Here is a 23,833-nt window from a genome sequence, read left to right on the forward strand (position 1 = left end):
ACCTGCCTGGGACACATACTCTTACTCTGAGCTCAATCATGTCTCTCTTCCTATAGTCCAGCCAGGTACATCTCAAGTCATTCACACCAACATAAAACAATGAAAGAGTCATACTTGTACCTGTTGTGGAGAGGGACAGCAGTGCGTTCACAACTAAGTTGCCAATGACTAGTACGTTTGGTTTACTGTTATGCCTTATGGGCTGTGTTTGTGAGACACTGGTGTATAGTTTACTATGTGTGATGTGTTTGGTGTTGTGTGGAATGTTTGTGAGTGTGTTTTGGAGGTCTCTGCTGTTTAGCAAGTTTTAATTAAAGGACCTCTGCATAGGTAGGTGTGTGTTGTGCTTGGCTATGTGATGTGGGTGGTGTGGGGGTTGTGCTCGCAATCTCCTCTGTGTCAGGAGTACTGATTGTAGCGTGAGAAAGCATGGATTCCAGGTTATTGATGGAGATGCATTTCTCGCAAGTAGAAGAATTATATGCTAGGAGAAGAGGGCTGTCAGGGAACATGAGGCAGTTGCTACACTGTCTCAGTATGCCCATGTCGACCAGGCTAGCAGGAGAAACTGATGGGAATTGTCCAGACATTGTGTTCTGACTAGTTGGAAGGACTTATGGCGAGAGGGTTTGTCCACAAGAGTGCAGACCACAAAAAACTTTCTTAAATTTAACATAACTGGCCTGAAGCACAAGTGCTAAATCCAAAACTAAGATTCTTAGAATAACAGGATACCAACAAGCATTGATAAATGCAGCAGAATAAGGGCAATTGAACACTTAAAAAAGAGCACACAGCAAAGCAAAATAAAGAGAAGCTGAATAAAGTGTAATTTTTTTCTGTTTGTTTTTTTTTTTTTATTTAAGTGGAGAGGAAGGAAAGAGAAGAGAATTCAAGATGGGAAACTAAGGGGGTTGGCCTTGCCAAATGCTCTCTCTGTACACGGTAGACAGAACTAATATGATGGTACTGGTAGGAGTGTCTGAAATTAAAGAAGCAAGAGGGTAGTCCTTCTCAAATTATCTCATTGTACTCAGTTGAGTGAGAAAATGAGATGGGACTAGGAAGAGTGTCCAAAGACAAATTTACAGCAGGGGCGGGCAATTCCAAAGCCACCAAGTTTTAAGAATACAATAACACTTGGGCAGGAGGGTGGGAAAAACAAACGAGAGAGACAGAGACCACCAATATTTAAATTAAACAAATGAATAAATGCAGTACAGTTTTGTTAACTATCACTGAAACCGAACAAGTGCAAAAAAAATTATACTTACATCAGGTTTGTATATCCAGATGGTTGTAGAATCAGTCACAGCCAGCTAAACAGCTCTGCTACTGAGCACAAATACCTGTCATCTGCTACAGTCTCCCCCCTCAGATGTTGTTTGGGTTAAGCCTGAGTTTTTGAAGGGGGCAACAACTGATTTAATAGGATTTCACTTTTTCCACGTTTTATTTTCATCAGAGAAATTTATTCTTTTCATATACTCGGTCCCAAATGTATATTTATTGCATTATTACTTGGATGCAAGCCGATTACTACCTTAGTTTTATCAACACTTGGCTTGGGTATTAAAGAAAATCTTTAAGACTAATGGATCAGATCTTTTCTGGGCAATTTCACTTGCTCACTTTTACATTTACAAAGATTTTATAAAAAAAAATGCCACGGAAAGCAAATGTCATCCTATTTTCTCACAAGGGGAGATTTTTTGTTATTTACTGTACAAAGCCTATATCAAATGACTAATTTACAAGAAACCAACAAATTAAAACTGCATCATAGGAAATTAAAATAGCTGCAACACATCCAGATACACTGTTGGTGTAGCAAGGGTCATCAAAAGCTATTTTCCATATTTTACTGTCTTGTCTCTTCTAATTAGCTCTGAAAAGAGTTTGCTATGAGACTCTTAATTACTCCCTCCTTTACAAAAGGTTCTTGATTTTGAACATCTGCATGCCTTCTCATAATCAAACCTCTTCTGAGGTTAACACCCCTAAGAACACGTTTTTCTACTTACTGTCATAACATGTTTTACCATAATGGAAAAGGTTTTACTTTTCTAATATGCACACTTCTTTGAATAATACCAATTTTTTTTCCTAGGGCAATATTTAAAGTCTTCAGTCGGGTTAATTTTGAGATGTATTTGATATTTTGCATATCATTTAGCTGCCAACATGCATCTAAACTTTAAACAAGCCTACTGTATATTTACTTTACAGACCAATTTCCTATATTTGAGATTACCCCAATATCACCACTTTTACAAATGACCATCTCATTATTTCACTTCAAAAATAAGATTTTTCTTTCAAACCAGACTCAAGATGGCTTCTTTTTCAGGCAAATAGTATCTACTTATCCAATAAGTAAAGCTTCCTACTATAAACAAACAAACAAAAACAATCTAAAGCCTCTGAATCTACAATGAGCAGCCCTGGACAGGTTTAAATTTTTCCCCAAAATTAGGCAAAGAAAAATGGCTGATCTAGAAAAAAAATCTTGTGCTCAACTAACACTCAAAATATTCAAATCTTCCTTCATCCTATAGTAAAATGATTACTGCCGTTTCCTCCATGCTTGTAGAGGGCATTCATAGTGACCTTTTTTCTTATGTCAGAAAGATGATACCCCATACGCTTCTTAAAACTGCCCAAACAAATGCATCTAAAGTTTTGAAAAGCTAAATACAACTATGCTCTGCCTCCAACGTTTATGTCCATTGAGAAGCTGCAAAAGACAAAGAAGCAAACCTTACAGACATAAGCTTATAATTTGAAGCAGCAGGATTTCCTCTCATTTGCTGGTGACATAAAACTCTTATTTATACCCCAAAGGCAGAGCACTAATAATAAGAACTTCTGAGTTGACTTTCAAAGAGATCACTGCTCTGTCTGAAGAGACTCGAGAGGTGTTCTAAAATGGATCCATCCTGAAAATAATGCAGTTAGCACAGTCCTTTCTAAACAAATCCCCTTTCTGCATTGGGTAGAGAGGTCCTTACTCACCGAGTCAGCATATGAAATCCAAATAATTTCCCTCATAATAAAGTTGGCTAGATACACAGCTTCAGGACAGAAAGCAACTGTCTAAAGAGCTCTTAGATCTGCTAACTGTGTATGTGTGCGAGAGACTCACTTTTCAAAACTTTGCAGCAATTCTACAAAAAAATATTGTCCTCTACAGTTTTCCACATTTTACCATTTGCTGATTTTTACTGAAACAAGTGCAGGTGTTCTACAGTTTCTCTCATTTTACATCTTTGCTGTACCTTCACTGAAAATCAGTTACATGTTTTGCATCTCTTCGCATTTTATATCATTGGTGCACTTTTACTACAAAATGCATTTTTCAGCTTTTCATGTACATCTACAAAACTTCTTTCTCCATGTATAACAGTTATAAGTCATCTCAGATCTGCTTGTTAAGGGGTCCTGGACTTGTCAAGGTACACGCTAACTAACCAAAATACAATCAATCAAATGTCTAAAGAAGCAAATCATTCACTTTTCTTCCAATAAACTGCTTGCACTGTTTACCTGTGGAACAGGACGCAATGGTCTGGAGATCATTCACATGAAGACCAAACTGCACTTCTTTGCTCAACAAAGATGCACCAGTAGTAAGTGTACATCACCCATCAACTTGAAGCTAAAAGCTCACCCAGAACACCATGGACTCTGAGCATAGATGTCACAAACACAAAAAAATCAAAAACATCTTTCTTGACAGCACAGTGCACTACAGAAGTGCTACATAACCACAAAATATAACTACTAACTTTGCTCCCTAATCAACTAAAAAGTGAAACCTCCACAAAATTAAACTCACTCTGCCTTTCAGAAGCACTTTATGCTTGTGATCCACTAGCAAAATAGTCAATTTTAGAAAACTACAAATAAAACCAAAGATGTACAATTCCAATTGTCCCAAACATTTAGGGGTCAACATTCAAACATTAAGAAAACATAGGATTCGATCCACAAAAATGTTTTCAGAGTGTAAACCACAAAAACAATAAAGACAACAAAATAATATGCCCATCTTGCTTGGCTGGGGCCATCATAAATCCAATTCTCATAAAAACTGCAACAATTCATACTCGTTTATGAAAAAAGCAAACATACTTCTAAGTTATACACTTGCGTGCAGTAGCTTTCAGTTAATTTCGACATGTGCCCCAGAACCAGTGAAAATATTTAATATCACATTTAAGGAAGACAATGAGAATTAAACTGGTTTCTACTGAAAAAAAAAAAAAAAAAAAAGAGGTTATTTGGTAGACTGTTTATAATCTACCCCTTTACGATGGAAAAATCCTCAACATGACAACTAAATTACTACTAGTTAAAACACATTAGTTCACTGTAAAAACTAAAAGTGTACACTAATCTTTCAGAAAAGCATTTATCTTAACAAGCCTACCCAATTATTATCCGTTTTTTTTTTCCTCTCTTTTACTTAAATGCAGGAATGTGTAATGCATACAATCTCTTTTAAAATGCTTGGACTGCTATTTCAGTATTTTCCATCAATTAATTCAGCTAGGCAACCTGATGCCTGCAGTCTTAAACGGCAGTAGAGCTGAAGACCAAAATCAACCACAGGCCTAACCATACTATCATAAAAAGGTATTTATGTGAGTCACCCCACTTTTTTTGGTTATATATACAACTGAACATTGCAAACAGGCAGAGAATGAGTTGAGCGCAATATCAGTGTCCTGTCCTCATAAAACTAATAACACTGTAATTTCTTTGTTTTGGCAAAATAACTGAATGCCCATTTTCAATTGTTTACTACAAACTCTGACACATACAGTAAAAAAGAAAGCAAGCAAAGACTCTCAGCAGTCAAGTGACTAGGTTGCTACTAACCAAATTTCAACTGCAGACTGTGGAACCAATTAATTCAGCAACTTAAGATTGTTTCATTTCAACTGTTGTCAAATGCACAGATTCTACTTTCTACATGCCACTGCTGGAAATATGGGTGCAAACATTTACTGCACACTTCCACAATATGGTGTGCCACACAGCAGTGTGCCAGGGGTATGTTTATCAAGGCCCAAAGGCAGGACACTTTAAGGTAGACTTTAATAAACACAAGCATGTCAGATACTTGCATTCACAATCAAATTGGAAAACTTAAGGCTTCACTACAAAACCACTGTGGTTACTGTACAGGAATCCCATATTTCCCCTCTGTCTTAAATCAGCACTCCCCGTGTTTAATTTTATTGTCTTTTCGGTCTGCACAGTCACAGCACAGTCTCAACTTTTTTTCTTCTGCGTGAAATACACTTACCTTTGTAAAATTGTACCATGTTATACCAAGAAAGTTAAGAACAGAAGTAAAATTAGATATAGCTGAAAGACTACCCAGAGGGAAAGGATTCCTTCACTTTCGAGTGGCAGTACATATTTACCCACATTACTCCTGTATGTATACTTCGCTTTGTACCAGCAGCGCAGCTAGCAGGAAGTAGGAAGTAGACGCTGGAGAGGGAAAGACTGCTCATTAATATTTATAAAGCGTGTGGGGATAGGACGAACACTGAATGGTTGAAGGTCTTGATTTACAGATACCGGATACCCTTATTCACTATTGTAGTGATTGTGGAATCTAGTATGTTAAGAGACAGACGTAAAGTAGATTCCCAGTCTTGGATGGGACATCACTACGCATGTAACTACGCAAAAGTTCGCCACTTCATCTATAATCGTCCGTTTAGAATGTAGACAACGAAGATGCTGGCTCTCACGCAGAAGGAAACGGACGACGTGTAGCCTACCCTATAGGATGCACCCCAGCGAGAGACTGAAGAAGAGAAGAACATGGAGAGACTAACCACTTTTAACTGTAATTATTGACTGTTACTTGAGCATCTGGATAAAATTTATAGCGCAAGCTGTTTTCTGTGAAGCTGATTTCGTATGTGTAGTATATCCCTTCACACAAGTTTGATTACTGTTGAGAAACACTGTAGTTTGAACAGGATGCCACTTGTGTAATTAGTCTTTGCTCATTGTTTTATATAAAGTACATTTGACTTTTGTACCATATTTTAATCATTTTAACCCTACAACAGAATTAAAAATCTGTCTAAGATTCATTGTTAGTTTCGGTTAGCCATCTTTTTGCTCCTGTTTGTTAACTGGGTGGAATGGTTGGCCCAAGGGCCCTTATCATGACGACCCGGCCAAAAAGACAAATCTAGAGAGAACTAGACCGTATAGGCGACAGAGTTTACAATATACCTTAAAAATAACATTCCATGTTTGAGGTCCAGCTCGCTTGCATTTTTGCTGGATGGGGCTCCGACTCGGCCGATACTAAAGCTCGAGAGCTTTTACTTACTCGAGGCTAACCCCTATCCCATGGTGCCTCAGTGCAATTCCCCAGATCTTGTTTGCAGTAAAGCAATAAGTACCTAATAGTTATGAAACTATCAATAATTGTGTACATGCAGACAAAACATTGTATAACATTATCTGTGCCAGGTGGACAACAACTACAACCAGGTCAGACAGCATAAGTATAGTCCCCCAGATCCTCTAGGAACAGGAAGGGGGCAGGCGGGAGGGACGCAATAAGGTGAGATGGACTACAAACATGGAACATAATGGTAAGTACAGAACTTCTTTGTGTTATGTAGTCCTATCTCGCCGTAATTCTTGCTGGATGGGACAGTGTCCCTAGCAACTTTATCCTGGGTGGCTCAAGCGAAGAGACTCTTCAGCACAGTGGACCCAAAGGATGATCTGGACTGGGAGGCCAAATCCAATTTGTAATGAGAGACAAAGGTATGTGGTCTTGCCCAAGTAGCTGCTGCACAAATAGTATCAATTGGGAGCCTAGACCTAAAGGCACATGAAGTTGATACTGCCCTTGTAGAGTGGCCTTTTACTTTGTTGGGTAACTGTTTTCCAGCAGTCTGATAGTCTGTTAAGTAGGAATTGCATTCTGAAAGTCATTTTGAAAGGGTAACCTTAGAAACAGATAAGCCTTTATTTTTGTCTGAAAAGGAAACTAATAATTGATCTGATTTTCTAAATTCTTTAGTCCTGTGAAGGTAAAACCTAAGAATTCTGTGAACATCTAATTGTAGTAGTCCTGTATTCAGATTTATTAGAATGATTTGGAAAAAACACTGGTAGCTCAATAGTAGTGTTAAGATTATGTTCTGAGCATACCTTGGGAAGAAAGAAAGGGTTAGTCCTAAGTGAGACTCTATTCTTGTGGAAAACAATGTAAGGAGGTCGAATAGTAAGAGCTTGCTGTTCTGAGACTCTCCTAGCAGAAGTTATGGCTACTAAGAATAGTGTTTTCCAAGATAATTTTCAGATCCGATGACGGAGAGGGCTCAAAGGGTGAAGAAATTAAGGATGTGAGAACTAAGTTTAGGTCCCAGGGTTCTGGTGGCTGTTTGATTGGAGGCCTGAGAAGGAGAACTCACTTCAAAAAGGTGTTGCACAAAGAGTGGGACATGATGGGATTTCCCATGAAACCAAAATGGTAATTAGTGATGGCAGCTAACTGAACTCTAACTGTAGCAGCTGCAGCTCCTTCATGAAAGATAGACGCAAGGAAGGACAAAATAGATTCAATAGGAGCTGTATAGGGATCTAAGTCTTGGTTTACAGCCCAAATAGAGAACCTTTTCCATTTGCTGGAGTATAACATCCTACTGGAAGGCTTGTGGGAAGAAATCAGAATGTGTTTGAAGGTGAGAGGGAAATGCACTTGGCTATTCGTGGAAGTGGAGCAGCCATGCTGTTAATTTTAGGGTGTGGATGGTCGGATGGAACTGCCCCGATTGATGAATCAGGAGGTCTGGAGATGGTTCCAGAATCCATGGTTCCTCCAATAGGTAGGGTTACAGGAAGGGAAACTAGACTTGGCGAGGCCAGTAAGGAGCAATGAGGATCAGGGTACTCCTCAACTGTTTTGCTTTCTGTATTACCTTTTGAATGAGAGGAAAAGGTGGGAAGGCATAAAGTAGTCCTGGGGGCCAATCATGGACTAGAGCATCCCTGGGTGACATCCCCAGATGGGGAATTAGGGCAAAGTAGTTGCTGCATTTGGTGTTCAGTTGTATGTCAAATAAGTTGTAGCAAGGCTGGCCCCATCTGAGAAAGATCTCTTTCGCAACATCTGCATTCAGGGACCACTCGTGAGGCATGAGGATTGCTCGACTGAGTTTGTGTGCTATCACATTGGACTTCCCCAGGATGTGCGTTGCTACCAGAAAGCGTGGAGTGTACATTGCCCATTTCCAAACTCTTAAGGCCTCTCGGCAAAGTGGATAAGATCTGGTTCCCCCTTGCTTGTTTATGTACCACACGACAGACATGTCTGATTGCATTGCAATTGTCCCGGTGGGAAGAGAACTGTGAAGTGCTTGCAGCGCATATAGCACCGCTGTCATCTCTAGAACATTGATGTGCAAGTGGTTCTCGTGGTTCTGCCAAGTACCTTGGACAGTCATTCCCAGATAATGCTCTGGTCAAAACTGCATTTTCTTGAGGAGGAACAAGTGGATGACCTAAGAGAAGTTCCGTATTCAACCAGCATGTCCGATCCTTCTTGCAGGTGTTTGTGATGAGAATCTGATGAGTTGGGGAAGATCCTGCATTGACCATTGGGCAAATAGTAGCCACTGAAGTACTCTCGTGCAGCTGGGCTAGAGGAACTAATAGAATGGAGGAAGCCATAGTCCCTAGGACCTGAAGACTTCCCTGGCCTGAACTTTGTGACTGTTTAGCAAATATCTGATTTGGTTGCATAACGATTCTACTCTTTCTGGTGTTAGTCTTGCTGACATGTTGGTTGTCTATTTCTGAGCATAAGGCTGATTTTTTAGGTTTATTGTTATGCCTAAACTGGCGCACAAGGATAGAGTCTCGTCCCTGGTTCTGATCAGTTGATGCTTGGTGGTAGCAGTGAGGATCCAGTCGTCTAGGTACAGAAACACCTGGAATCCTTGACATCTCAGGTGAGCCATTACCACTGCCATGCATTTGGTGAACACTCTGGGGGCTGTAGTGAGACCAAAGGGCAGTGTTAGAAATTGAAAATGACTGTCTCCCAAACAAAAGCGTAAGTGTCTTCTGGAGCACCTGTCCTGAAGATCTATTGAGGACATCCAATTGCCTTTCCTGATAAAGGGAACTATCGACTGCAGAGTGATCATTCGGAACTTTGATTTCTTTATGGACTTGTTGAGTTTGCTGAGATTTAGAATTGATCTCCAGTCCCCTGACTTTTTGGAACTAAAATGAACTGTGAGCAAGTTCCGGATCCTGTTTGCTCTGTGGGGACTTCTTGGATGACTTTTTTTTATTTGCAGTAACGAGATGACCTCTGATGTTGCACGTGTAGTTGAATGGGTGGCACGTCTGGAAGAGACCGGTTTACTGGGGGATCGGAAACAAAGGGAATCGGGTAACCTCTGGATATTATGGTTTGTACCAAACGATCTTGTGAAATGTTTAGCCAGGCGCTTGGGTACAGTGATAGACAACCCCTGACTGCCTCCAGAGACAGACAGTCGGGCAACCCCTCAGGGGCGATGGAAGGGACGATTAGAGAAGGTTTCTCCATCTCCCTGGTGTTGCGGACCTCCTTTGCCGCGAGGACGGCATTTTTCATTGTATCCTCCCCTTCTGCCCCTAGGGGTGGGTTGACCTTGTACCTGAAGGAAACTTTTTTTTTTTTTTTTTTTTTTTTTTGGGATTTACAAAACCATATTTTCCCTCCTGTATGACCCTTGGGATAGGGTCTAGAAGGAAGGGAGAAACTCTGACAGCAGATAAGGTTTTCCCTTCCTGCTCGCACCTGGTCAAGGTCTCTTTCACCTGAGGTCCAAAAAGAGGTGAACCATCAAAGGAGACGTTGGTGAAGGAAGACTTAAAGGATTCTGTGAAGTTACAAAGACCAAAAATGTCTCCTAAGAGAGATTCCTGCTGTGGCTGCCCTACTCGCTCCAACCGCTGCATAGGAAATCAGCCTCATGGAGGAGTTGGCTACCGACATAAGGGTGGAGAGCTGTGCAGAAACCTTATCCGTGGATCCCGGAGCTACTGAACCCTGAAGGGTATCTCCCAACTCCTGCAGGAGATCCCTCTGAAGTCGAGTGAAATGGGTAAGGTAATTCAGCGATCTTAAGGTAAGTGCCGCTGAAGAGAAGGTATGCTTTCCATACCTATTCATTGTCCTGGACTCCTTGTTAAGAGGATGGATATCGGAAGATGTCTCAGACAACTCCTTTTTGGTGGCCGCTGCTACACCATAGCATCAACAGGAACCCCTTTGGAAAGAAAGGACTTATCTTCTGGTGCAGTCATAAATTTGTTTGGCCTCCTCGGGACAGGTTCCACTGTGTCTGGGGAGGTCCAGGCCTTCCGCGATATGACCCCCAAAAGCTGGTCATAAGGAGGTGGAAGGGTCAGGAACCAAAGGCCTCAAGGTACACTGATTCATCCTCAGAAGGGTTAGAGGTCTTCCAATCACTCCTCTGTCTAAGGATTTCTAGGATGTCAGAAAAAGAGACATCCTCTGAGGGGGATCTAGGGGACCCCTCTGATTCCTCCAAATCAGTATCAGATGTGACAGACTCAGGTGAGTCAACATGCTTCCTCTTACAAAGTCTCTTCCAAGGGAGCTCTCCAGTGGGATAATCTGGGGAGGTCTCAGAAGAGGGGGCACCTCCAATGGGGGCTGCTTAAGTCTCTGGTTCCCGACGCTGTGGGGGTGGCAGGGGAGAAGAGGTTGCTACCGGCTACTGGTGGGGCACTGGTTCCAAGGGTTTGGCTTTTGCAGAGGATAAAGCCTTCTCTATTGCTTCAAAGGCCTTACTTCCCCGCTCCGAAGAAGACCTCCGCTCTGAGGATACGGATGGTCGGCTCCGAGCACGGGGGCATGGTTCCGAAGCAGATGTAGGAACTGAGCTGAGTCGAGCGGAAATGCTGAGAGGGTGGGTCAGTTCCGAAGAAAACCCAGGATGACTATCCCCCTTGGAGTCTACTCAAGAGCGTCAGCTCCCAGATCCCTCGGCTCCTGACTGAGCTGCTGAGGATAGAGTTATCTGTTCCGAGGAAGCAGGAAGAATTCTCGGAACTGAAGAATCCAACATCGAATAACCTGAAGTGATTGGCTCCGAGAGCGAAGCAGTTGGTGGAGCAATTGATTACAAAGGGGTCGGCTCCGAAACCTTTGGGTCCAGAGGAGCCAATTTTCTTGTCCGAGCCGGGTCAGAAAGTAACCTTTTCACCACCCGCTCAATGTCCTCATGTGAGAGTGTCCTGGAGGATCGGGTGGAGACAGAAGAAGATCTCCTCCTCTCCAAAATAGGAGATCTCAAGGTAGGTGAGACAGGGTCAGTCTCAGGTAACTTTCTCTGTACCGAGTGTTGCCTCGTCACTGAAGAGATTGATGGCACCGAGACAGAAGAAGTGGAATCGGAGCCAGAACTCCATGGCTCCGTCGCTTTGGACTTTTTTCGATGGTTCTGAAGCTGGAGCCAAAGATTTTCGTTTAGTAGTCTTAGGAGCTGTCTCACCAAGTTCCAGCTGTTCCTGGAAGGAACTGGTCATAAGACCCCTATCTATCAGTTTGCATTTCCTCTCGTCCAAAACCCTGGTACTAAAGGCATGGCAAAAGGTACAGGGCTCTTGTTAAGTGGGCTTCGCCTAAGCAATACACACAGCTAGTGTGACTGTCTGTCAGACATCTGTGAACATTTATCACATTTTTTGAGCCCCGAAGGGCGATGGTCCTTGTGTTTTCTGTCCTTTTCCTTAGACATGCTAACAAGAACAAACAGACACCAACGCCAACTATACTAACAATACTATCTACTGAGGTAAAAATGCCAACAGTAAAGACAGAAAAAGGGAAGATTTTATTTATTTATTTATTTTTTTGAAGAAACACACAGGGAGGAAAGGCCCTCTAACGTAAAATGGACAACTACGGCCCTCTAACTGAAATGGGCCGTACAATCCTATGGGGGGAAATAGGGTCAAACACTCAGTACAATCACACAATAAGCTATAAACTACAAGGAATAAAAGATGAAGAAAAGGGTGGTGAAAAGTCCGTAAATGAATCTTCTACTTGGCCAACGAGCCAGTAAGGAGACAACCTCGGAGCTTTTGCGGAAAACGAGATCTGGGAAATTGCTGAGAGGCACCATGGGATAGGGGTTAGCCTCGAGCCAGTAAAAGTTCTCAAGCTTTAGTATCTGCCGAGTCAGAGCCTAATATCAGCTCCGAATCCATCCAGCAAGAATTACGGCGAGATAGGACTACATAACATCATACCTTTTAAGCTCCATTGAGTCTTAAAAAGTAAGTGTTCCACTTTGAATGAGTCGTTGCACATTTACTGTTAAGAATTTTTTTTAATTAATGTCCCTCGTAAAGAATACGGAATTCTATTCGTTCATCAACATAACTTTTAGATGTATAAAATACATTTTAACCATGCTGTGAGTTTTCTAGTTAAAGGTCTTGGTACTTCGTTAGGAAGTGTCCCACATTTTACCTATTTGTTCCTCATTATGAGAGGCAGTGTTCCACATTTTGGAGATGGGAAGGGTGAGCGTTATGTAGACTAATGGATCGGTGAAATCAGTATCTTGTATTTTCTAACAGCCTATTGGAAACTTACGTGGATGCACTGCTGCTTGTCTATGCATATTTTCTGTTCCATCTAATATGATATAGATTCTTGACACATGTATTCAGTCTTATCATCTACCTTTATCCATCATATGAACTTTTGTATCAAGAGTCTCTATATTCACAGTATTGGGTATTCAGCATGTGACTCTTCCAGTACTGTTTTCCCAATTTTCCAAAATAATAGCATATAGTTATAATGGTACTCTGTTCACATCATAAGAATTTCCAGTCCCATGGTATGTTTAGGCATTTAAGAGTGGCATGAACACATTTTCAGATGTATGCTGGTTATGAAAGATATAAAGGATTATGATTGGGACTTCAGTCATAGCCAGTGTAGTATGTGCTGTTACAATATTAATAGCTATGAAGTATGCCTATTTCATAGCTAATCTAGAGGTACATCTGATACTGTAATCGAGCCATGCCCATCCTTACTAAAATTTCATTGGACCACAGACTCCCTTGAAAAGACATTGAAGATTTAAATTCTTTGTAAGGGGGATTACTATGAAGAAAAGCTAAGTGTTTAATGCTTGACAGAGATTGTCACTACAGGAGAGGGCTGTTTTTCTGGGTAGCTGGGAGTCATTCAAAATGATGTTAGCCTGTATGAATATCCGATGAAGAGCAACTGGACAAAAGCTGAGGAAATACCAGCATGCTTTGCTGGAGGTAAAGGGAAGGGTAATACAGCAACTGCCAGAGGCAGAGCAACAACTGCAGGATCTTGAAGATAAAATTTTAACAGCTTACTAAATTATAAAATCATATGAGGTGTGATGATGTGAGGTTTTGCCAGCTATGCCAGGAGTGGTAGGGTAGTGGAAGTGTAACATATGCCAGCACAGCTAGCTGGAATTTAGTAAGTAATTGTTATGTTGTCCTGAATATCAAACTGATTTGTACAGATATTTGTGCTAGAAATGTATTTATTTAATATTTGTTAACCAGGAAAGTCTGACTTGAAACAAAGCTAATTTTCAGCAGAAGCCTGGGGAGAGAGGCTCCAGATGCATGTCTTTGTAACATGGGAGGAAACCAGAGCACCCAGAGGAAACCCACACGAATGCAGGGAGGACATGCAGACTCCACAAAGAAGGCACCCCAGCCGAGAATCGAACAGGAGAACCTCTTACTGTGAGGCATCAACGCTACTGCTACACCACTGTGCCGTCCACGGAAATGGATTTGTAAAGCTGCTTGTGTTAAAAGTGTAACAACATTGGGTCCTGACTGTATTGTAACTGAAATAAATATATACATGTTAACGGTGAATACTGTAATAGAAGAGGTCAGCTCCAGCTAACTTTGGAAAATAGTAAGAAATTTAAATTACTGGACCTAGGCCATAAAGATGTTATCTCACAATTTTGTATGAAGCCAGAAATGCAATGTCTGTAAGAAGCATGGTTTATTAGTCTCTGTAGGAGGAGTGCAAGTTTGTAATTGTTGTATGACTTGCAGAATCTTCACCAGATCTGAGCAATGGTCTTGTGCGAGTATTATTGATATGTAGATGCTAAATATTGACAGTTTCTAGCAATGGGGGTTGCATAGGAACCAGAAGTCAGATGACCAGATGTATGTGATGTTCTGTACAGAAATAATGTTTTAATATTAAGTGAGACAGAAGTCTCAGGGCAGTCTGTTTCTTGTAACTTGACACAGAAGGCTCCTTCACCTACTTTATGTTGCCTTGCTGTGTTAAGTAGGAACAGTAATTATCTGGATCAGTCAGGAAAATATAGCGAGAATAGTAAAGTGTTGTTTTTCTGTAACTGTTTGACTCTCTAGTTGTGTTATTTTTAATATTTCCTGTTATTGAAACTCTGGTGTTACTGTGAATAGATATTTCATATTTTTATGTTCTTTTATTTATTATTACAGTAAAAAGTCAAGTCAGTTATCTGAAACGTCCGTTATCTGAATACAGTCTTCCAAAGTTTTTAGGTAGGAAAAAAAAAATCATAAGAGTCTAAATATATCTCTCCAGGAATGCATGGATCATGCTATCCCAAACAAAACCAAGACCCAATCATCCAAAGGCAGGCGTCCATTGTGGTGAACCCCTGCCATAAATAAACTGTACAACAGAAGGAGGAAGCTACTACATGATGGAGCAAAATCCCTAATAGGGAAGGCATCTCTGATCAGTACTAGCAAAAAATTACGATCCCTCATAAAATCCTCCAAGGCCAGCTTTGAGAGAAAAATTACACAGGACACCAAAGACAATCATAAGGCTTTTTTCAGTTATGTTAGAAACCTGGGATGCAACTCCCAGACTTGTTCTGAGTTGATTCTAAATGACAAAAAATACACTGAACCCACAGACATCGCCAATATCCTGGCAGACAGGTTCAGTGCAAACTTCTCCCCCCCCCCAAAAGAGCAAGTATCTATCCCGGCAGAGGGCTGCCTCCCAAACATCTCAGATGCTCAGGTGAAGGCTGCCCTCTCCAAAGCAAAAAACATTGCTTCCATGGGACCAGATGGTGTCCCAGGTTGCGTCCTACATGAACTACAAAAGGAACTAATCCCTCCAATAAAACAGCTATACAATCCCAGCCTCACTATAGGATATGTGCCCACAGAATGGCGTACAGCAACAGTGGTCCCACTCCACAAAGGTGGAGCCTCTACGGACCCTGGAAACTATCGCCCCATAAGCCTGACTAGCTTAGTCTGCAAGGCTATGGAGAGGATCATCATGGAGCTCATAAACAAAGACATTGGGGACCTACAGACACTAGATCCTACCCAGTTCGGCTTTGTCAAGGGCAGATCCTGCCTTTTGAACCTGGTTGACTTCTTTGAAACAGTCACCAAAGCCATAGATGAAGGGAAGGTAGTCCACACAGCCTATCTGGACCTTGCAAAGGCATTTGACACAATACCCCACTCGGGCATCATAGATAAGCTATCCAGCTTAAATATAAACCCCTATGTCACAAGATGGGTCGCAAACTGGCTCAAAGACAGAACCCACAGAGTGAGAGTTGCTGGAGCCATGTCAGACTCGAAACCGGTCACAAGTGGCATCCCACAGTGTTCTGTCCTGGGACCACTCTTGTTCGGTATATACTTTTCTGAGGTACAGGCAAACGTGGGAGGACTATGGCTCACCAAGTTCGCAGACGACTGCAAACTGGGCGCCATAATCAACTCTCCAGCTGACACAAACATCCTTTAAAAAGGTCTCACAGAGACAGATAACTGGTGCTAGTGCCATGGTTTAAAGCTAAATGCCAAAAAATGTATAGTCATACCCTTTGGCAAAAACAATGTGCCCACAAATTACCACATAGGCGGAAACCCATTAAGTACAGAGAAAGTTATTAGGGACCTGGGGACCCAAGTTGATAGCAATCTCTCCTTTGAAAACCACATTGCCAAAGTGGTTAGAAAGACCTTCTACATAGCCCACCTCATCATGAAGGGTTTCACATCTAGATCGAGAGGTAATCGTGCCCCTTTATTCATCCCTCATCAGGCCCATCGTAGAATAAAATGCCCCTTTTGGGATGTACCTTACCCGACACCTGCAGCATTTAGAAAGACCCCAAAAGTATCTCACCAAGAGGATCAAGGGTCTCAAACAGATGCCATATGCTGCTCGGTTAAAAAAACTCCAGCTCTACTCAGTTGCATACCGCCTACTTAGAGGCGATCTATGCCTGACATACAAAGCTATGTCAAATTCAGAATTAATGGACATGCTCCACCTCAGTAAATCTAAATCCCTTAGAGCCACACACTCGAGGGACTTGAACCTCAGCACAGAAATAAATAGAACTTGCTGGAGGGACAGGTTCATAACCCAGAGGCTCCCTTCGCTTTGGAATAGAATTCCAGTTCATGTGAGGTAGAGCACCTCACTGAATCTCTTCAAGAAGAATCTCTATAAGTGGATGGGGGATCGTATGTTTGTCTCGGGGATTACTCACGTGTCACTATTAGACAGAGGCACAGTAAACTAAACCTTAAAAAGGGCACAGTATACTCAAATCAAGGGGTGGTGTAAGCCATACAGAATCAGGATAGGCTTATAATTGACCCAGGGCAGATAGCCTAGTATGAACCTATAAATGTTAGTAGCCCACTTGTTTGTGAAAGATATTCTTTATTGTCCACTGGAATTGCTGAACGCTTGAAAGGTGTATTCCCTGCATGCAGAAAAAAGATTTTAAAAGATTTCTATCCAGCAATGTCTGACCAATTTGATTATCTGAACTACTCTAGGTCCCAAATAGTTCAGATAATCAACTCTGTACTGTAAGTATATTTAAACTTGTCATTGTGACTGGTCCTTTAGTGAATATTTGAACCTTTGAGAGTACTTGTATTTATTGGTTGACACTGTGGCCATTCCTGAAGCCTTGCTGTTTGGTCAACATTACCATTTGTATTAATATTAATTTCACTCAGTGTAATTGGGTACCCTTGCAAGACCCTTGGGTGGCTGGCTTTGTAGTGTCTGGTGGCAGGGATGACTACCTTATAGTCTGTGCAGAAGAGGGCACAGTGGGTAAATCTATGTCAGCCTTCTGCCGTGTGTGTGTCAGCTACTTGGAGCAGGGACACAAAGCACTGGTTTCATAGAGAGGGTGTTGGAGTGGAGGATTTAGTTGGACACTCAGCTGAGGGCTTAACACTATAGCTGTGCTAGCAGCCACAAGGTAAAAATTCAGAGTTTCATTTCACAACTGCTTTTATTTGTTTATTTACTTGCATATTTATTTATTTATGGTTAGTTTAGTCAGTGAAAGCAGGCAAAGATATCAACAGAAGATTATGGCAAGCTAACAAAGAACCATTCAGCCAAGGTGTCTGAAGCCAAAGGACTGGTGCATGCCAACCTGATTAAAGAGGAAATGATTTCAGCCTTGGTCATAGCTCAAACCAGCAACCGGGAGGTTAACCGGTCTGGTGGTGGAAATTTGCAGCCCTTAGAAACAGGACAGTTCACCTTTTCCTCGTAGGACTTAAAAACCCAAACATTTGGATTTAGAATCAGCAGAGAGAGACGTTGTCGCGTTCGATTCTCAGAGTGTCTTCTGTGTGGAGGCATGCGTGAATGGGTGTGCCTTCATTGAAGGTTGGGCATCAGGGCTGGTAACTCGGCACATAAAAATCCACTGCCAAACATTAGTGGACTGGAGTTCCGCTGTGGTGACCCCTAACTGGGATAAGCCGAAAGACACAACATTTTTTTTTCCATATATTTGAAAGAGTATGTAAACAGTATAATGTTGACCAAGGGCTTTGGGTACAGTTCCTGACCCCTTTACTCCATGGTAAAGATTTAACTGCTGTTTCTATATTGTCTGATACAAACTATGAAAAAGTAAAGAAATCTTTACTTGAATGTTTTAGGTTAACGCCTGAAACTTACAGAAAAAAGTTTTGTGAGCATCGACACAAGGCAGATGAAAGTGTATGTATGTGATTATATTGGTGAGTTAAGCACGTATTTTCAAAAGATGGGTGAGTGGGTGTCAGGTCACCACTTTTGAAGGGCTGGTAGACCTTTTGGTGAGGGAACAAGCCCCTAGCACTTTGCCTGAGGACATGAGGATCTGGTTGTCAGACCGAGAGTGTAACTCTACAGATGAGCTTGGGGGAAAAGGGGGATCACTGCCCAGGAAAGGATACCCAGTGCTGCACATGGATATAAGGGAACCTATGATGTGCAGTGTAAATCACCCCAACAGAGTCCACCAGTAACAGGGGAAGGCATGAGTTCAGGTACACTGCCAGGGTCATGGGTTAAATGTTTTTAATGTAATCATTGGGGCCATGTATCATACAGATATCCACAGAGGTGAGGTGGGGAACAAAAGGTGAAGTAGCCATCAAGTGGGAATAATAGTATGCCAGTGGTAAGTTGTCTGGAAACAGGGGTACCAAACTAGCACAAGAGGCTATATTCTGTCTTAGTGGATGGAAACAGGCCATTGCTAAGAGAGACCGCCTCTAACATAACCTTTGTGAAGCCTGCAGTGGTTAAAGAACAGTGCTTGCTTGGGCAGTCCACTCCAATCAACTTTAGGAGGAACCCCATTCCAAATGCCTTTGACCAAGGGTACACCTTGACTGGGAGGGTGGAAAAGGAAGGAAGCAAGCAAGTAAGTCTGTTTAAGGATATCCCTGCAGATGTCCTGATAAGAAATGATTTTGATAATGCAGTACCTCGAGTGCATGCAGTTACACGCAGTCAGGCTTGTAGACAGGCATGTGGGTCTAGTAGCCTGGGGAAGACCCAGACAGACACCACACCTAAAGCCAGTGCTGGTGAGGTGGCTATTTCAGGGAGGGAGCTGCCCTGTAGCAGTGATCCTGATGGCTGCTGGTAGGTACTGATGTTCCCTTGGACAGAGATGGCTGCTGGTAGGTACTGATGTTCCCTTGGACAGAGTTACTGCAAGGGCAGAGGTGAGTGGTAGTACTCGGACTGACAGTGAGGCACCACTGTCAAGAGAATACCAGACTTCCTGTGGAAGGGAAGCTGGGAAGAGTCACAAAAGTAGAACTGGGACAGGCTCGGCTCTCCTGTCAGATCCTACATTAACAAGGCTTGAGGGAGGTAGCTAAGGAGGCACCTGGCTCTCGAGGAAAGGGGGAATCTGTATACTGGAACAAAGGGTTACTGTATAGAGAGTGGACCCCATGAGGAAGGGCTAAAGGGTGCTGTAATTCAGCAGTTGGTAGTGCCTACAGCCTACCGTCTGACACTTCTAGCCATAGACCATGACATTCCTTTTGCAGGTCATGTGGCATAAAGCATACCAAGAGTCGTATTATGCAGCACTTTTAATGGCCCAGGATTGCAAAGGATGTAACTGGGTACTGCAGGACCTGTGAGAAGTGCCAACAAGTAGGCAAGGCAGGAGACAAGGTCAAAGCTCCTTTGATGCCTTTGCCTGTGATTAAGGAGCTGTTTCAGAGAGTAGCTGTGGATATTGTGGAGCCTCCAAGTACCCCAAGTTCCACAGGGAAGAAATATATCCCGGTGTTTGTAGATTATGCTGCTAGATACTCTGAAGCAGTGGCTCAGCCCTCCCTTGAGGCAGAGAAGATGGCAAATGCTTTGTTAGAGATTTTCAGCAGGGTAGGTTTCCCAAGAGAAATAGTGACTAACAGTGGTGCCAATTTCATTTCAGACCTGCTCTGTGGAAGCACTGTGGGGTGAAGCACCTAAAGACCACCCCATACCATCCCCAGACTAATGGTCTTGTGAAGAGGTTAAACTCTACACTAAAGACCATGCTATGGGCAATTGCAGAGCAGTTTAAAAGAGAGTGGGACAAGTACTTGCCCTATATGATGATTGCTTACAGACTGGTAATCCAGGAATCCACAGGTTTTTCACCCTTTAAGTTGCTGTATGGGTATAGGGTGAGGGGGCCTTTAGATTTGATTTGTGATGAATGAGAGGGTGTGTGTGAATCCCACAAGGAGTTTGTTGTGGCATATGTCTTTATACTCAGGACAAGGGTTAGGGAACTCAGGGGCTTGGCCCAGGAGAACCTGGCAGGAACCCTACAGCAGAAAAAGGTCTGGTACGACAGGAATGCTCAAGTCCGATAGTATGCTGTGGGACAGCAGGTGATGGTTCTCATTCCTGTCAGACACAGTAAGTTGCAGGCAGCTTTGGAGGGAACCTTCAAAGTGGCAAGGAAGATCCGTGGTGTTAACTACATGGTAGAGCTGCTAGGCAATGAGGTAGGCTCCTTGATTACTGGCCCTGAGTGGGGACGTCACATGAGGCATACCTTAAAATTGAGAAAATTCATTATTCCTGCTAACTTTCAGACGGACAACAGGTCTCTGAGAAGACATTTACAAAATTTAGAGACAGTTTGAATGTATATGCACCTAATGCTATACTGCAAGCATTTGACAGCTATGGCAACTTTTTTGCATAGGATTCCAGTATTGAATTGCTGGAAATGAATATCAATTGGTTTCTATGGGGTTGTATTTACACAGGCTAGCTCATGAGCAGACACTTTACTAGTAGAAATCGCCACAGGGGAGGTGGAATAGGTAATGAAAAAGCATACGAGGTAAGTCCCCAAGACTGGAAGGCCTTCTGCTGTACATGTATTTGCAAGTGATAGAAAGGCTTTAGGAAATTTTACGTCTTTAGCCAATCAAGTGCAATGTAGTGGTTGTGCTCCCTTTATGGTGACTTGCAGCTGTATCAGTAATACCCGAGCAGGGGGAAGTTTCTACTCTGATAGGATCTCCATTTTAAAGCATGATTACAGTCTCATAACTGTTGACCTAACAAAATGTCTGGCAAGATTTCTCCTTTCTCTGATGATTTTGAAACAAATGAATTTTGTTTCTGGACACACCATATCTGATACTTTGATTAGGACTTTGTTTCTGACTGAAGATATTCCAAAAAGGATCACCCCCTCTTGAAAGCATGGTTGGATGCTGAGAAAGCATTTGAAGACATTACAATATATGGGATTCCCCATTAAGGTTGTAGATTTGATTCTGTTATTTCAAGTAGTATGTGTGTTTGGACTCTGCTGGGAAACCTGCTATCACATGGAGGATATGTAGGCTATCTAATGTTAAAAAATACTAAAGAAAGACAGTAACCCTAACTCATGTATTCATTCAATTCCTAATTAAGCAAAATTATAGGGTATAGGGAGCAGCGATAGAGCTTACGCAGACAATCAGTGGATACAAACAGAAACATGAATATACAGCTCATCCTTTGACAAAAAAATAGTAGTAGAGGATCAGGAAGAACATTTTCATACTTTTCAAAATATAAGGTATTTGGCCTCAACTCCATAGACTTGGTGATAATTTGTGCAGGCTTGCTTGAGTTATTTATAATATAACCCTTAAACAAGTATAACTTTATGTATGAAATCAGGACGTCTGGGAGGAGCAAGCCAAAAATCCATCCATCCTAAACCCCTTTCCCATTTTGCACATGGGTTCAGGGTGTCAAAAATCAGTTGATAGGTATGGTACACAGACACACATACCTTTCAACCTCTTACACCTCTAACTCCAAGAATTCTAGACAAAGCTAAAAATAATGGAGAAACAAAGGCATAGAGTTAGGGTAAGATTTTAAACATTGTTCTTATGCTAGTAACTTTCTAAGGACTATAACAGGCTTTGTAGTTGCACACGTTTTCTGAAGGATTTGAAGTCTGGCATTACTTAATGACTTTAATCCTCAATAATTTGCCAGAAACCCACAGATTTTGAGTAACCGACCAAAAATATGAAGTAAAAACGTGGACATTCTGCGACATTCTAGGCAGTTTGCCAGTTAAACTACACATATTGGCATTTGTATGTATTGATTACACTTTTTTCAGGTTAAATGGATATATACTCCGACATATTTATCTATTTATTCGTGCATGTCATCACACTAACAAAATGTAACTTATTTTTATAATAAATAATTTGAATAAATCTGAGCCATTTGCACATAATTATTTGTTTTGTTTATGTGAACTCTCAGTAGGGCTAAAACTCATTTTCAACAGAGACGCAGGCAGGAAAACACCATACTGCAAAACCTATATTTTTTATTTTTAGTTTGATAACCGGGTAAGTGAGCTGGTCTGATACTCTTTTCAGTGATGACTCCAATACAGTCGTACAAATAGGAAACAAATTAATATACATATAGTGATAGTTCAATTGTCTAATGGTCAGTAGATGAAAGTCCCAAACCACACTGGTGCAGGTGTTGTACAAAGATCAGTATAGTAAATGTATATGGCAAAGGCTAAGGGTTTATACAGTATCACAGTAGAGGCTTTACAATGCGAGAAGATTTTCTTTAATTATAACATGCAAGATATATGCATTGAAATAAAATACAGTGTCACAAAAGCATACACATTTGTAATTAATTTTGTAAATTAAGCTTAAGAGCATTCTTAATGGATGCCAAATATTGTATTTTTTATGACAGTGAGTCAGTTAGTCCTATATTGCAGATCCTAACTTGGGAAAATGCTTTTTCACCAGTTTGAATCTAAGAATGTGACTGCAAGAATTAAAATTGATACCGGGCTTTCTTCTGCAACTGGTCATTCCAGAGGGACAAGGCAAGGGTGCCACTATCCCTGTTTTTTATATTTAGAACCACTGGCAGCAAAAGCAAGATCTGTTTCCATAAAGTGGTTTTAATCAATGCCATTAGGTTAAGATTTCATTATCTGTGGATTACTTATCTATTTTATTCCATCATCATGAAGACTTGGAGATTATTTTTTAGGATTTGCAGGATCTTGATGAAATACATGGATTATAAAGGAAATGTTTTAAAAATAAAATCTATAACAGTCAACTGTGTTCCCCAGCTTGAGACAGAGAGGACATTCCTTTAACATTGTGTGGCTCACTGAGAGATTTGAGGAATTCCCAGCTTTGAGTTGCACTGCAAGGCAACTAGGCCTAAAATGCTCCGTGGTGTATTAGTAAAAGATAATCAAACAGTCTAGAAGTGGATACTTAAAGACTTAAGTGCTATGCACAAATTATATGATAGTTTAAGAAAGGGAAATGAAAGCAGTCCAAAGTCAACTCTGCTTACTATAATACAGGTCAACAGAATTCACAAGTTCTTGGGTATTTGTGAGGGCTGGTATACTAGGAGCACCTTCAAAAAGATAGGAAATCAGTATCTTGGGAATGTTTTGTTTACAACTGTGGGCTGGGACAAGACTTTACAGGCTTTTGAAGAGCTAATAAAGGCAGAAAAAAAATGTAATCTAGCATGGGTGGAACACGCAGATTAGCTAGTTTGGATAAGCTGGTTTATGGAATTCATATTACTCTTCCCCCTTCCTTTTTTCTTAATATCTGTAGGACAAGGAGAATCACTTGCTATAATGGACATAGCCCTTTTAGATCTTATGTTTTGATTTCTAAAAAAATATTACCCACAAGTAGAAGATAGAAGACCCTTGAACAAGAGAAAATGTGATAATCATGAAGGAGACATATATAAGAGGCTTGTAGATGATTCCAAACTAAAGGAAAAATAGAGTGGCTGTCCTGGTCATTTCAGGTAACATTGTGGACATTAAATTATTTGATCGGTAATGTTCCCCTGACATAACTGCTTTAGTGG

At 41.4% G+C, this 23,833-nt stretch overlaps 1 protein-coding gene across 1 annotated transcript in view; it reads right to left on the reverse strand.

Annotated features, from left to right (window-relative positions):
• LOC122797772 (zinc finger imprinted 2-like) overlaps positions 1-5,911 on the reverse strand; it is a 354,512-nt gene extending 348,601 nt beyond the window's left edge. The window contains exon 1 of the mRNA XM_044066294.1: positions 5,315-5,911. The gene's annotated coding sequence lies outside the window, so the exon portion shown is untranslated. The remainder of the gene's footprint in view (positions 1-5,314) is intronic.
• Positions 5,912-23,833: the final 17,922 nt, after the last annotated feature.

The sequence above is a fragment of the Protopterus annectens genome, chromosome 3.part1, assembly GCF_019279795.1.
Source record: "Protopterus annectens isolate FY-2018-M chromosome 3.part1, PAN1.0, whole genome shotgun sequence".
Classification (NCBI taxonomy): domain Eukaryota; kingdom Metazoa; phylum Chordata; order Ceratodontiformes; family Protopteridae; genus Protopterus; species Protopterus annectens.